This window comes from Protopterus annectens, chromosome 12.part0 (assembly GCF_019279795.1).
Source record: "Protopterus annectens isolate FY-2018-M chromosome 12.part0, PAN1.0, whole genome shotgun sequence".
In the NCBI taxonomy this organism is placed as follows: Eukaryota; Metazoa; Chordata; order Ceratodontiformes; family Protopteridae; genus Protopterus; species Protopterus annectens.
This window is the reverse complement of record NC_056746.1, coordinates 1,064,535,543-1,064,550,397: the sequence shown is the minus strand read 5'-3', so window position 1 is coordinate 1,064,550,397 and position 14,855 is coordinate 1,064,535,543. Positions and strand designations below refer to the sequence as shown.

At 39.6% G+C, this 14,855-nt stretch overlaps 1 protein-coding gene across 1 annotated transcript in view; it reads right to left on the bottom strand.

Moving 5' to 3' along the window:
* STK4 (serine/threonine kinase 4) overlaps positions 1-14,855 on the bottom strand; it is a 1,752,947-nt gene that overhangs the window by 591,701 nt on the left and 1,146,391 nt on the right. The gene's annotated exons all lie outside the window — the stretch shown is intronic.

The following is a 14,855-nucleotide window of genomic DNA, read 5'->3' as shown; positions in this document are numbered from 1 at the left end:
TACTCAATATTTCAACCCATGTGGAAATGTGAAGATTATTTACAGGGTGGAGATCTCTTAACTGAGTGTTACTTAGTGCAACTAGAATATTTACAAGTACTAAGTATGAGTCTATAAGCCTACAGCAACTTATCCTGTTTTGTGAATGCAAGTACTGGCAGTTTCATCTAGTAGACGGTTCTTCAGTTTAGCCTCAAAGTTACTCAGTGTTATTTAACAATGTATTTCTTCAGGTATTTGATTCCACATTGCTGGCTGAAGTTTAGTGAAGGCCCTTTGCCCTACGGTAGTGCCAAAACTTTACTTCACCCTAAGCAGATGTATCCTCTACCCCATTTGAAGTGTACCTACCTAGGCATCTTGATCAACCTAAAAGACATTAAAAGACAATTAAGTAAAAGATTGATGGTTTAGACAAGCTAAGCTATCCCAAGAGATTAAAAGTTCTACAACACTTCATATAGACTCTTCATGGGTAATCTCTGTCTAGCTTTGTGTGCAATGAAAGATCCTGCTCCGTTTTCACCTCTTCCACCTTCATACAACCAGCTAACACAAACACGTGATCTAAAGACCTTGACCTCAACTGTACTATTAATGACTCTTACAGGCATAAAAAGTTCCTGACTCAATGCATCCCCTGATTTTGGGATACACTCCCTGCATACAAACAGAACTCCTTAGCCACCTTTAAAACAAACCTCTGGAACTGGATGGGTAACTGTAAATTTATGCCAGGAGTTTGTGAGAGAATAAGCTTTTGATAGGGGCAGCTAGTCTGTGCATAGCACTACTTGGGTAGCATGATTAAGCTTCTCTGCACAGAATCTTAGTATAAAAATATCATAACAGTTAAGTTCAAGCAAAGTTATCAGAAACAGAACTGATCCACTAAATAGAAAATCATAACTGATAACAGTAATCCTAATCTCCAGTCAGCAGATTATGCTTTACAATATCCATGCATCCTTTGAGAACACAAGGAAATTCTTTTGAGATCACAAGGAAATTAATACACAGCACAATTGTGTGTCATAGGTAAATTGCTACTCCTCAAAAATGACTGTGTGCTCAAGTTTTGCATGTGCTTCTACGCCTTACACCCAGTAAGTACATGAACAGGCCATGAACAGGCTCCTGCACCCCATGAGTCAACAATGGATTAAGCAGTTATGTGGAAAATGAATAAACGGAAGACTTAATTTTCACCAAGAACTTTATTTTCTTGCTCACTAGCACATTTCTGAAATTAAATCAATAAACAGAAAACATAAATGAACTTGAACTACTGACAGTGAGAGAACGCAAAACTGCCTTAAAAATTTCCTCTAAAATAATAAGCCAGTCTTGATCCTGTCACTGTATTTGTTTTTTTTTTTCCGTTACAGCTTCTAATTAGTTTTTAAAATACATGGCATAATTGAAAAACAATGATTGCTTTGGTAACATTTGCCACATATTCTTCATGACTCTCAGAAAGAGAGAGCACTCTGTAGTAATTTTCTAAGCAGTTGTTCAACTGAAACCATACTAATTTGTTCTCAGCATGAAGCTTTAGATGAATTACACAATTCAGTTCTCTGTCAAGCACGTCTCTGGGCAAAGTTTCTCCCATTTTATAAAAACAACTGTTTTATTAGGTTAAAATAGGTCAGTAACTGCATTCACATACAATAATAGGGATAACTTGTAAAATGAATTGCTCTAATTTCAATTCAAAATACAAACACAAATAGATAAAATTAGCATACATATCATTTTACTGTGAGGTGTTAAATGTTTAAATTTGAAAAGTTAATTCTTATCTGTATTCTGTACTTTTAGACAAGTTGTAGTCACATTTCTTGTATCCCTCAGGCACGATCACTTCCAGTGCACATTGAGTAGACAGTACTACTATGCACATTTTCTTCAGTTTGTATCTGGTTTATTTATACTCCTCAAAGAAAATCTAAGTTAGTGGAACTATATTACTAGGCTCAAACTTGTAAAGCACACAACCACTGAATTAATTTAACCAGCCAGCTACAATATACAAAGAATGAATTACCTCTATATAATAAATCTGGAACTCTGAATTCAGTGGTATGTTTAGCACAGTTCAAACCAATGTACGCTGTGCCTGCATACTCAACATCTCCTGGTCTTTAACAGACATACGAATTTCCTCTTCTCAGCATAGTATATTTCTGAATTTTCTCCCTTTCCTGCTTTCAGGGATGTGCATACCTCCTAGAACACAAATCACCATTTCACACTTCTTGTAGGGTTACCACCTGTCCCACTTTGCGAGGGACAGTCCCTCTTTGGGCAGTTGTGTCCTGCAAAAAAATTGTAAAAATGACCAATGTCCTGAGATTTTTAGGGCAAAATTATTTCCTATTTTTATGTAATAGTTGCATAAAACAGTTAATTCTGTAACTGAAACACCTAAATGTGATCAGAAACAGAATAAGCAACTAAAATGCTACAAGAATAAGCTTTTATTTAGGCAAAAAAGTGAAGTTCTGTCCTTTGTACTAGCCGTGGGTATGTTTTGGCCTGCAAAATCTGATATTTGTACCACAACTGTCCCACTTTGGACATTTGAAAAGGTGGCAACCCTAACTTCTTGGCAATGGTGGTGGTGGTGTGAAGATCAGTATCTGTGCCACTTACTCTAACCCCCAAAAACTCAATCTCATACCCACAACTCCAGGTTAGTGGCAATGCATGAAGCATCGGAGACTATCCAAGTGCAACTAACCATAGGCAAAACTGCCTTACAGTTTGTAGCATGCTACAGACCACCCTCTCAAACTCAGGAACCCCACACAGCCTTCCTGAAGACACTGGAGAGTATGAATGTCTCTCCAAATACCATCATTTTGGGAGACTTCAACTACCCAAACATAGACTGGGAACATTACTCAAGCCCCAACACCCTAGCCCAAAGGTTCCTAGAATTCATAAACTCAAATGCAATGGAACAACTAGTCACCATTCCCACAAGAGGAGACAATATACTAGACCTGATCACAAACATGGGGACAAAATGCTCCACACCGGAAGTATATCCCTCTTTGGTAAGATCAGACCATAAATTAATCTCACTGGAAATCCACATCCCGCCCCCACCCCCTGCACAAAGACCACAGTGAAGAACTTCTCAAAAGCCAACTTCACACTTCTTAAGACTGAAGTGGTATCCTTCAAGGCCCCTGGGCCAGTGGAAACCACAACCCACACTGCTGAATCCTTTGCAAATGCCTTCTATGGGCACCTTCAAGAATGCATGGATCATGCAATCCCAAATAAAACCAAGACCCATTCCCCAAGGGCAGGCGCCGGTCTGGTGGACCCCAGCCATAAACAAACTTTACAACAGGAGGAGGAAGCTACTACATGACAGAGCAAAATCCCTAAAAGGGAAGGCATCTCTGATCAGTACTAGCAAAACTACGATCACTCATAAAGTCATCCAAGGCCAACTTTGAGAGAAAAATCGCAAAAGACACAAAAGACAATCACAAGGCCTTCTTTAGCTATGTTAGAAACCTGGGTGGAAACTCCCAGATATGCTCAGAGTTAGTCCAAAATGACACAAAATACACTGAACCCACTGACATTGCCAACATTCTGGCAGACAGGTTCAGTGCAAATTTCTCCTCCCTCCCCAAAAGGAGAAATAACTATCCCAGCAGAGTGTAGCCTCCCTAACATCTCAGATGCCCAGGTGAGAGCCGCCCTCTCTAAAGCTAAAAACACAGCATCATTGGGACCGGATGGTGTCCCGGGCGGTGTGCTACATGAACTCCAAGAGGAACTAAACCCACACATAAGGCTGCTGTTTAATCTTAGCCTTACTACAGGATACGTACCCAAAGAGTGGCGTACGGCAACAGTGGTCCCACTTCACAAAGGCGGCGCTTCTATGGACCCTGGAAATTACCGCCCCATAAGCTTGACGAGCCTGGTCTGCAAAGCTATGGAGAGGATCATTATGGAACTCAAACAAAGACATTGGGGACCTACAGACATTGGATCCTACCCAGTTTGGCTTTGTCAAGGGCAGATCCTGCCTTTTGAACTTGGTCGACTTTTTTGAAACAGTCACCAAGGCCATTGATGAGGGTAAGGCAGTTCACATAGCCTACCTTGACCTTGCAAAAGCCTTTGACACAATACCCCACTCGGGCATCATAGACAAACTCACCAGCTTAAATGTAAACCCATATGTCACAAGATGGGTTGCAAACTGGCTCAAGGACAGAACCCACAGGGTCAGAGTTGCTGGAGCTATGTCAGACTCTAAGCCAGTCACAAGCGGTGTCCCACAGGGCTCAGTCCTGGGACCCCTCTTGTTCGGCATTTATTTTTCCGAGGTACAGGCAAACATAGGAGGATTGTGGCTGACAAAGTTCGCAGATGACTGCAAACTGGGCGCCATAATTGATACTCCAGCAGACACAAACATCCTTCAGAGAGGCCTCATAGAAACGGATAATTGGTGCCAGAGCCATGGCCTTAAGCTGAACGCCAAAAAATGTGTAGTCATACCCTTTGGGAAAAACAAGGTACCAACAAATTACCACATAGGTGGTAATCCATTAAGTACGGAAGAGGTAATCAGGGACCTAGGGACCCAGGTTGACAGTAACCTCTCATTTGGCACTCACATTGCCAAAGTGGTTAGGAAGACCTTCTATATTGCCCACCTTATCATGAAGGGTTTCACATCTAGATCAAGAGAGGTCATTGTGCCCCTGTACTCTTCTCTTATCAGTCCAATGATAGAGTACAATGCCCCATTTGGGATGCATCTCACCAGACACCTGCAGCAGTTGGAAAGACCCCAAAAGTTCCTCACCAAGAGGATAAAGGGTCTTAAACATATGTCATATGCTGCCCGACTGAAAAAACTCCAGCTCTATTCAGTCGCATACCACCTACTCAGAGGTGATCTGTGCCTGACGTACAAGGCCATGTCCAATCCGGAATTAATGGACATGCTACACCTCAGAAAATCCAAATCCATCAGAGCCACGAGAACAAGAGACTTAAACCTCAACACAGAAATAAATAGGACGTGCTGGAGGGACAGATTCATAACCCAGAGGCTGCCTACACTCTGGAACAGAATCCCAGTCCATGTTAGGCAGAGCCCCTCACTGACTCTATTCAAGAGAAATCTCGACGAGTGGATGGGAGATTGTAGGTTTACCCCGGGGGTCATCTCTGTGTCACTACTAGACAGAGGCACAGTAAACTAAACCCTAAAAGGGCTTAGTATACTCATCCTAAGGGGTGGTGAAAGCCACACACACTGGCTAGGCTTATAAATGCCCTAGGGCAGATAGCCTAGTATGAACCTATGAAAGACAGGATTTCAAAGTAGAAACATACACGATCATAATAAATGAAGTACTTGTTTGATATACAGGAAAGTCCTTCTGCAGCCACAGAATGGAGAGTCCAATCAGATAAGAGAACAGAAGAAGTATAAGCAGTGCCCACTGCAGGCGGCTTCCTCACAGACTAACCAATACAGTGAGTGCATAACAGACTATGGAGGCTTTCTGCAGTGGGTATCTGCTGGGAGTCATAAGAAGTGAAAAAAATAAACATCTAAGAAAGCTAGAGGAAAGCCTACAGGTGTTCAGCACATAAACATGCATGAGGAGGAGAGACTACTGGAATCGCAGTCCAAAAAATATTTCTTTCTGAAGGTATGAACTAATGGTCACAGCACAAAAGTTTGAAGGGCAAACATTCTTAAGCAATCATTGGAAGTGTCCATGGTCCTAGCAGACTTGCCTCTGGTAGTAGCATTTTCCAAAAAACAGTTCACTGACTGATGGGAAAATGCAAAGTAACTTACCATTCACTTAAAAAAAAAAAAAAAAGCTTCTGTGGCTATTGCAAGCCTGTCATCATTAAAGTAAAGACAACAACTGAGCCATCTTCCTGAATCCTCTTCAGGTAAAATATGAACAAGTGCTGCACATATAAAGTATGAACAGTCATCTCTTTTTGGTTTATGCCCCTGCAAAAAAAAAAAAAACATGGGAAAAGAAAAGGGCTACTTTGAACAATTTTGACACTACTTTAATAGCAAAATGTGAGTTTGTTCAAAAGCTACAGTTCCGGAAAACGAGGTCATGGTCCAACTGGTGAGTCACATTCATGGCAGCTGGGTCTCAGCAAGCCAAGCAAAACACATTTTGAAAGGTACAGCTTGGCCTTCAACTTTAGCTTGAAAAATGTGAAGTTAGTGGAGCACTTGGAGCACAGAACATCATGCATCCAATGAGAAAAGTATTTCAATGCCAAATACAGTTTTCTGTAATTAGTTTAAAACTGTGTACTTTACTTTTCTGTTGTTATAAAAAGTACATCAAAATGGCAACTCCATAAGGGACTTCCACCCATCACTAAACAGATGCAGGAGAAAAGGGCATGTCACTGGCATAGTCATAGTATGTTTACAATGCATGTCACCTCTTTTTAATTTTTTAATTAAATAGTATAAAATGGTAAATGTTGGATCTGCATATCTTTTTAAAAATACTATTACATTGTTTAAGGTCAAAGCTCAAGTTCATTAGTGCTATGTTCCTATGTGCTACTCCATGCTTTAAACTACTATACGTTGCTTCTCTACTGCAATAATGTGCTAAGCAAGATGTCAGCTCCTGAACAAAATGTTACAGCTCAAGTCAGAGGAGTGTAGTTTAGACATTTCAGAATAGAAATTATTGCCATACACTTGTGTTATCAATAATGTGGGTCTAATATGACAAAATGAAAAGCACAATACCACAGTAAAATGCAAAGTAAAATGTCACGGCTCTGCTTGACTCAACAACAAAACCACACAACAGTACTATGCTGTTAATTGCAGGCTATTTTTTCCACCACTATCCGTGTCATTATAAACCGCAAAGCAGAATGTCACAACAGTGGGAAGATAACAATGCTGAATGCTGTTTTCCAGAACGTTCTTAATCCAGTGCATGTTATGACTCTTTCACTGTCAAGTCTGTTGAAAAAATGTTATATCCAGTCTGGATGTCCCCCATATCATGCCTCTCAGAATAAGGCTTGCTTGCTTCGATGGCAGTATATACTTCTTACAGATTACGAAAAGTTGACTTGTCTCTGGTATAAAAGGTATCCTCCAACTCAATATTGATGGATTTACTGCACATCAGCAGGTCAAATGGCATCAGAACTACTCAGTCTAGGGATCTAAACCTCTTCTGCAGAACTAATAGAATGGTTTACAGGGACAGATATCACACAGAGTATATCGCTACTCTGGAACACACTCCTCATACATGTAAAACCAAGCCCATCCCAGTCAGTATTCAATCACAACTTGGATCTCTGAATGGGGCACATAAAATTTACCCCAGGTCTGCCCCTGTACTACTAATGGACAGGGGCATCTCCTAAATGCTTTGACCCATGCATGAATCACTTCCAATTATCTACGGTATGATCCTAGTTATTCTCACTGCAGATTATATATAATTATCAACCATGGGTGGTTAAGGCCAATCTAACACAAAACCGGATTAGTTAATTCAAGCACCAAAATGGAAACTGGCTAGGCTTAAAATGGTCCAGAAAGGCAGACAGCCTAGTACTTGCCTATAAACCTACTATTGAGAAGAAACAAAATTCCACATTTAAGAAGTTATGGTAAATGGATGAAGAAAGTACCTGCAGAAAATTAAAAATACATTTCTACTTTAACAAGGTTAACACCCACCAGGAAACTGCTGGTTTTCAGACATTTCCTTGCATCATGGGTCATTTAGATGTGCACACAGTGGTTGCAGGAATCATACCAAGCTGTGTAAGATGTAGCATGTCTATTAAAAAAAGAAAGAAAGAAAAAAAAGTACTGTTGTGCAAGTTGCACTTAACCATAAATATAGATGCTCAAATTCCTAACTGCTGTAGTAGCCCTTAGGCAATATGTGTTGTTTCCCGCCTAGGGAACAACCAGAGAGCTTCAAAAGCTCCACTCCCAGTTCCTTCACTCTGACAACTTACTGGCTAATCTTAAAGAAGGAAATCAGCAGTGAGAGAAGTTTTCTTTAGTACCTTTTTTTTTTGGCCCATACAATAAGAGAAGATCCCAACAATCCTGAAATAACCAACCAATAGAGACAATAAAACATATAAAGTAGAAACAAAAACAATCCTATTGTATATCCCAGCTACAACTACATACAATAGTATGGAGATGGAGGGTGGGTGAGGCTACTGCAGCAGTGAGGAATTCAAAAATGTATTGTTATGGATAAACTGAACTTACATAACTGTACCATGTTCATCTCTCACATTGCTGCAGTAACCCTTAGGCGATATGGGATGGATACCAAAACCTATCCTCGGAGGACAGATATGGATCCAATAGTCCTTGAAGAATGGTCCTAGCAAAGTCTGTCCTGAACCTAGAAAAGGAATCCACTATGTAATGCTTTGTAAATGTGAGGAGGACCATGTATCTGCCTCTAGAATGTTTCTACTATCCACCCACTTTCCAGTATGCCATGGAAGAAGACATGGCTCTAGTGCAGTTTGCCTTGACACTGCCTGTAATGGATTTTGCAATAGACAAAATAAAAAAAATAGCTGAGGAGAAACAACTGGGAATGGTCTGTTTAGACAGTGGGTATCCCTTTTTTTGCCCCCGATAAGAAATAAGTAGCTGATCAGTTCATGCACATCCAGAGTATGCAGAATCTTTTCTCCCTGCTTTGCATGTGATTGATGGCGTGACTCAAACTAGTTTGGGCATAAATGAGGGTTTTGTTCTTATACATACTCAATCCCTATGGAAAATCAGAGAAGGTTCTTCGACTATGACAGCTTGCAACTCAGATACTCTTCTTTAGATGTCAGAGCAATGACAAGAACAGTATTCCAAGTCAAGAACCTTAAATCAGCTTGATGGGTGGGTTCAAAAGGTGATAAGGTCAATTTCTTCAGCACAGTTGAGATCCCAATGAGCAGCAACCTGTTTACAAGGAGGTCTGAGGTATAAAATTCATTTTAGAATGACAAACAGAAGAGGATCTATGGACAGACATGCTGAAATGGCCACAACATGAAGCTTTATAGAGGAATAAGCGAAGTCAAAGGACAGTAACTCTCACAAATGTTTGAGCACCAGTGGTACAAAATCCCTAACGGGCAAATGGTTATTAACTAGACACCAACTTGAAAATCACTTCTCCTTACCAACACAGAATTTTCTAGCCACAGGCTTTTTGTACCTGCTGCATGCCCTCATGATACAAGTCCATCCATCCACAACCCCTTTTTCCTATTTTTGCACATGGGGTCAGTGCATACCTGTCAACCTAGAAACATCAAAGATCTGGACAAGGCCCATGAAAAATGGGTACAAATCTGTACGCTGATTAACATCTAATTTGCATATATAATTATGTAACCCAACCCACTCCAATGGAATTGTGGGATATCAACTTTCAAATGCAAACTGAAGAACAGACAACCAAAATATGGCACCACTTTCCCCACTGCAGCCATTCCAATGTCTCATTACCTGGCAATTTCGCCCCATTTACCATAAACACTAATATGTACATACTGCTTTACTTCTACAATGATTATTTGGATTTTATTTTAACATCTGCTAAACAAAGCAATACCGTCTCAATGAAAATAGACTTGGCATTAAAACTTCTCTGCCCTTGAAATGCACACTTATTGAAATAGCATTGAAACCCACACCACATCCAAAGAAAATGCATCTGGCCAGTGGTGGATAAAGATTACCTTTGGGCCGTTTTCAAATCATTGGCCCCTTGCACACAAAACAAGAAACATATATGTGTTCTTTTCTTTGATACACCTTCCTGACTAAGTTACATTCCTTGTATAATATGTATAATACAACGCACTTGTTAGAGCACATTTTAAATTTACTGTTTGAACATTTTTCCAGTAGGCTGTACTGTAGGCAATGAAACAAAATGCATGAACCAATAATGACAAAACTGCCCAATTCAGAACATTTCCATCATAAAAGTCTACTTCCACACCCACACTATAAATAGAATGACAGTAGTATAAGCCATAGGCACAGCTTCTCGCACTTATTTTCAAGTTCAGTTTTTTTTTGGGGGGGGGGGGCAAAAGGTCAAAAACCAGGGACACATTTTAAACATTGCTTGTATAATTTTGGAAAGTTGCTAGAATAAAATGTTGTTACCACCATGCATGTCACTGACAAGTCCTGAACCCAGGACCATATGCACTACAGTCAGAGCAACATACCACTATGCCAAATCAGCAGTTTCCTAAAAAATAGACAAACTTAATGGCCATCATTTAGTGAATTCAGTTCTCACTTCTCACCATAGCTCTTAACCACTTGGCACAAAAAACCTGGACAAACAAAGCCAATAATGGGGGAATACAAATTCAATTCTCACTTCTCACCATAGCTCTCAACTTTTAGAACAAAAAACCTGGACAAAGCTCATAAGTGGTGGTGGCTAGGGACTTACCAGGGACACATTTTAACTATTGCTTGCATAAATTTTGAAAGGAACTAGAATAAAATGTGTGTTACCACCATGCATTTCACTGGCAAGTCTTGAACCCAAGACCCTATGCACTACAGTCAGAGCAACATACCACTATGCCAAATCAGCAGTTTCCTAAAAAATAGGAAGACTGAAACTTAATGGCCATCACTTAGTGAATTCAGTTCTCATTTCTCACCATAGCTCTCAACCTCTTAGCACAACAAACCTGGACAAAACCAATATGGGGAATACAAATTCAGTTCTCACTTCTCATAGCTCTCAACTCTTAGCACAAGAAACCTGGACACACAACAAAGCCAATAATTGGGGAATACAAATTCTGTTCTCACTTCCACCCATAGCTCTTCTCAACTCTTATCACAACAAATCTAGACAAAGCTCAGAAATGGTGGTGGCTAGGGACTTTAGGATATTTGAGCCTGAAATACCTCTAGCCACCAGAAATATTACATGGGGGCATTTTCACACACACACACACACACACACACACACACACACACACACACACACCTCGGTTAATCCAAACCAGTTTGCATTTGTAGTGTACACCAAAACAAGCGCTCAAATCAAATCCGAAGCAGCTGTTCATGCATTTGTAATCCACCTGCTGTTGCTGTTAATTCCCTGTCTGTGCATTTGTAATCCAAATAAAATCAAATAAAGAGGATAGGCACCCAAAAGAAAAACCATAATCCACACGTAGAAGGTACCTCGGAGTCAAAGATAATACGAGGTGCTGAATTGAGACAGTTTATTCAGTACACACAAATACGTAGGAAACCACAAACACTAAATAAATATCATTAACGCAATTCACAATACATGCATTTTCGTCTCTCCACTGTAAGACTTCATCAGATGACCAGTGTGACATAAATTGAAAAATATATACCTCCATTAATTAATTACAGACCAATAGGAATAAAGCATAACTCTTAAAATACCCAATGAAATTAATTCAATGTCTAACTAATACCTTTTTAAAAAAATGCATCTTAAAAAACTTGTTTAGAAATATTGCACGTTTTCGCAAATTAATAAATCAGTGTTAATAAATATATTATAACACATCACATCTCATGAATAAATAAATAATTTAAAACCTATTAAAACATATTTTTCCCCCACTTTAAAAAAATAAGTCTTAACATAAAATGTAATAAAATAGTACCATCTACTGGCTGAAAGTAATATTACACCTCAAAACACTTGGAGCTTGGCAGATCTTAGTTTTAATAACGGTAGAATAGAAACAATCATTTAGCCCAGGGAGATTTCCTGCTTCCAGGGTAACTTGCCACCACAATTCTCTAAATTCAATTTTCTCCTATCATAGGCCTCCCCTTATTTCATTCTTTACCTGTTCCAGCACAAAAAAAGAAAATTCTGCTTTCAGACAAAACTTTGTGTGCTTGTATAAAGCATTAGTTTCTTTAGTTATGTCATATTTATGCTCGTAGATCCTTCTCCTTAACAGACGTTCAGTCTTACAGACAGAGAAGGATCTATACTCTGAGCACACAGCTAAATACACTATACCTTTGGCTTCAAGATTATAATAACTTATACTATTGACCCATCTATTCCTACTCTCAATATAAACTTTATCAGTGTTCATAATGTTCCCACATTGGGAACAATGCCCACACTTATATGTCCTAATAAAGCTCTATTTATTATTTATATTGTTGCCACTATTTTTAAAAAAATTTTGAGACTTTTCTAGTTTTTATGTCTATCCAAATCTGAAAAGTAAGGCAAACCTATCCCATTCCTATTAAAGATTTTTTTTTGTAATATTTTTTCATTACATTCTAAATAGCTTCCCTAAAATTAGATTTTTTCTTCTGTGATTCTCCCACCATTGAAGTGTTTTTTTTTCCTTCCTTCGGTTTTATTAGTCCTCGTCCCACCACTGTTACCTCAACCTTAATTTTGTTTATAAATAAATTCCAAAAGATAACCAAAAAACATTTTTCTTTTTCTAGTAGCTCACTTTTTCAGTATCAGTATCCATCCAAACTCGGCTACCTAAATTGACCATTAACCACATTCTTTTACAGTGTGGGGGTGACTTACTCTATAATGAAGGAAAGAATTAAAAAAAGTAGGTTTCCTGAATATCCAACATCTAAGTACTGCAGACGCTCACTAGAAAGGGTAGTAGGTAAAATCCAAGTTTAGTAGTGTTTTTTATAATAAAAATTCTTCTGAACAACTTCTTTCTTCTTGTCCAAAAAAAAACTACATCGCCCAAGAACCTCCTATAGATGCTCCATGTATTGCAAACCCAGAGTTCAGTATATATTTTTCTTCCCATTTTGCCAAACACAAGGTGGTATAAGGCACACACATGCTACATTGCCATCCCTTTGTTGGTTTGAAAACTAAATAAAAATAATAAAAAGTATAAAGTTAAAACCATGTCCACCAGGTGACTAGCCCTGCTGAGGTAGTTCTTCCACACACACCACAATGCACGCCATTCATACTATCCAATTTAGAGTGTCTAATCCACCTAATGCATAATTATCCAGGCAGTAAGTTGAAGCTGATTGATAACTGGGGTGTATCATACTTCCCATGTTTTGCGTGAGTAGATCCAGTCTGAATAAAGCTTGTGGCAACTGCCCTTTGCAATTCTATAAGAAGGAAGAACCAGTGTTGCTTAGGTCAAAAGGGGTCACCATAATAATTTTGGGTTAACCTTTTAAAACATCAGAATTACCCTGGAAATTGATTTAAAGAGTGGAAATGCATAAAGCAACATTCCCCTCTAGTAAAAAGAATTTGCATCTATTTTCCAGACTTGCATGCAAGCAGCTATGGAACAAAACTTCTCTAGTTGTTTTGAAAATATGCAAATAGATCAATTTGAGTTGTTCCCCACAACTGGAACAATTCCTGGAAGCTCATCTCATTCAATTTCTATTCATGAGGGTCTATCCTGGTCCTTCTTAGTCTGTCTGCCACTATGTTTTTCTCTGACAAAATGCACGATCCTTGGAAGGTTAAGTAATACTGAATAGCTAAAGCTATCACTGCCAGCTTGCATAAGGGGTACGACATTGTGCCTCCCTGCTGGTTTATAGTTAATACCAGTGTCATGTGAAATGTAATCAGCTGAAGAGTTCCTGGGAACCAAAGGTGATACAGATACTTCCAGGCATGGATCACAGCCCAACACCTCTTTTAAGCTAATGAGCTTTGGTCGATATGAAGGCTTCCACAGGCCTTGCACTTTTATCCCGCTTTAAACTGCTCTCCCACTTTAAACAGCTTTCCAATAATTTTTGGTAACTGACTGGCTTGGGGTAAGAGGAGAGAAGGGGAGAACTGGGCTCAGCTGAATTTGTCTCCACCAAAGCAGATGTCCCTCTATATCACTGTTGCAGTATTCTACATAGAAGAGATATACCGCCCACGGCATCCCAATGATTGGCCGGTATACAAAAGCATAAAAGATCTGGTATGCTCTTTATGTCACATTTATGCTCCTTGCACAGAACGTAGGACATAAAAGGGATGTACGGGATGCAACTACCCAGAACTTCTTTTTCCGTCAGTTTGAACGTCATTTTTGCCAGTTGATCTGAATGCCTTTTTGCTGTACTGAATATTTACCAACACCAGATAAGTGCCCCGTTGGGGTGCTTTTTTTTTTCTTCTAGCTTTCTTGGTCTTGTATTTTATTTTACTACCTAGAGTTCATGTCATCCAAGAAGGGAAAATGTCAGTGTGGGCGGCAGATTCCCCACAAAGATCATCGCGAACAGTGTCTTTTGTTTGGGTGCTTTCCAAGAACATACCTGTTGTAGTATCTGTAAGGCATTTGTGCCCAAGACACTCAGAAGCCATACGTCTTCCCTGGCCATTTATCAGGAAAACCAACAGCTCAGTTAGCAGAGGGTATCGTGGCAGAAACCTTTCACCCCAAGTTTCTGCCAGATTCTTTAGCTGTCCAGCCTACACTGGATATCCCTCTAGAAGCAGGTAATAGTGTTGTAAGTCATTCAGCGTCTACGTCGGATGCCTCTGCTGCAACCCCATTGGAGGCCGGCATGGATCTATCTTTTTGCGTGTCCTATGAAGCTTATGAGGACGTTGATGGGGAACTGCAGTTGATTACCTCAGAGGGTCCTAGTGGGATTCCACAGATACTGGTCAGGGAAGAAGTTACAGGTTTTCTTATCTAATCTCACCAAGGAGCAGAACCTCTGGTGTTTGTTAGGGCTGATGTCCCTTCTAAGAAAAGACAAACAAACAGGTTTTAGTCAATCC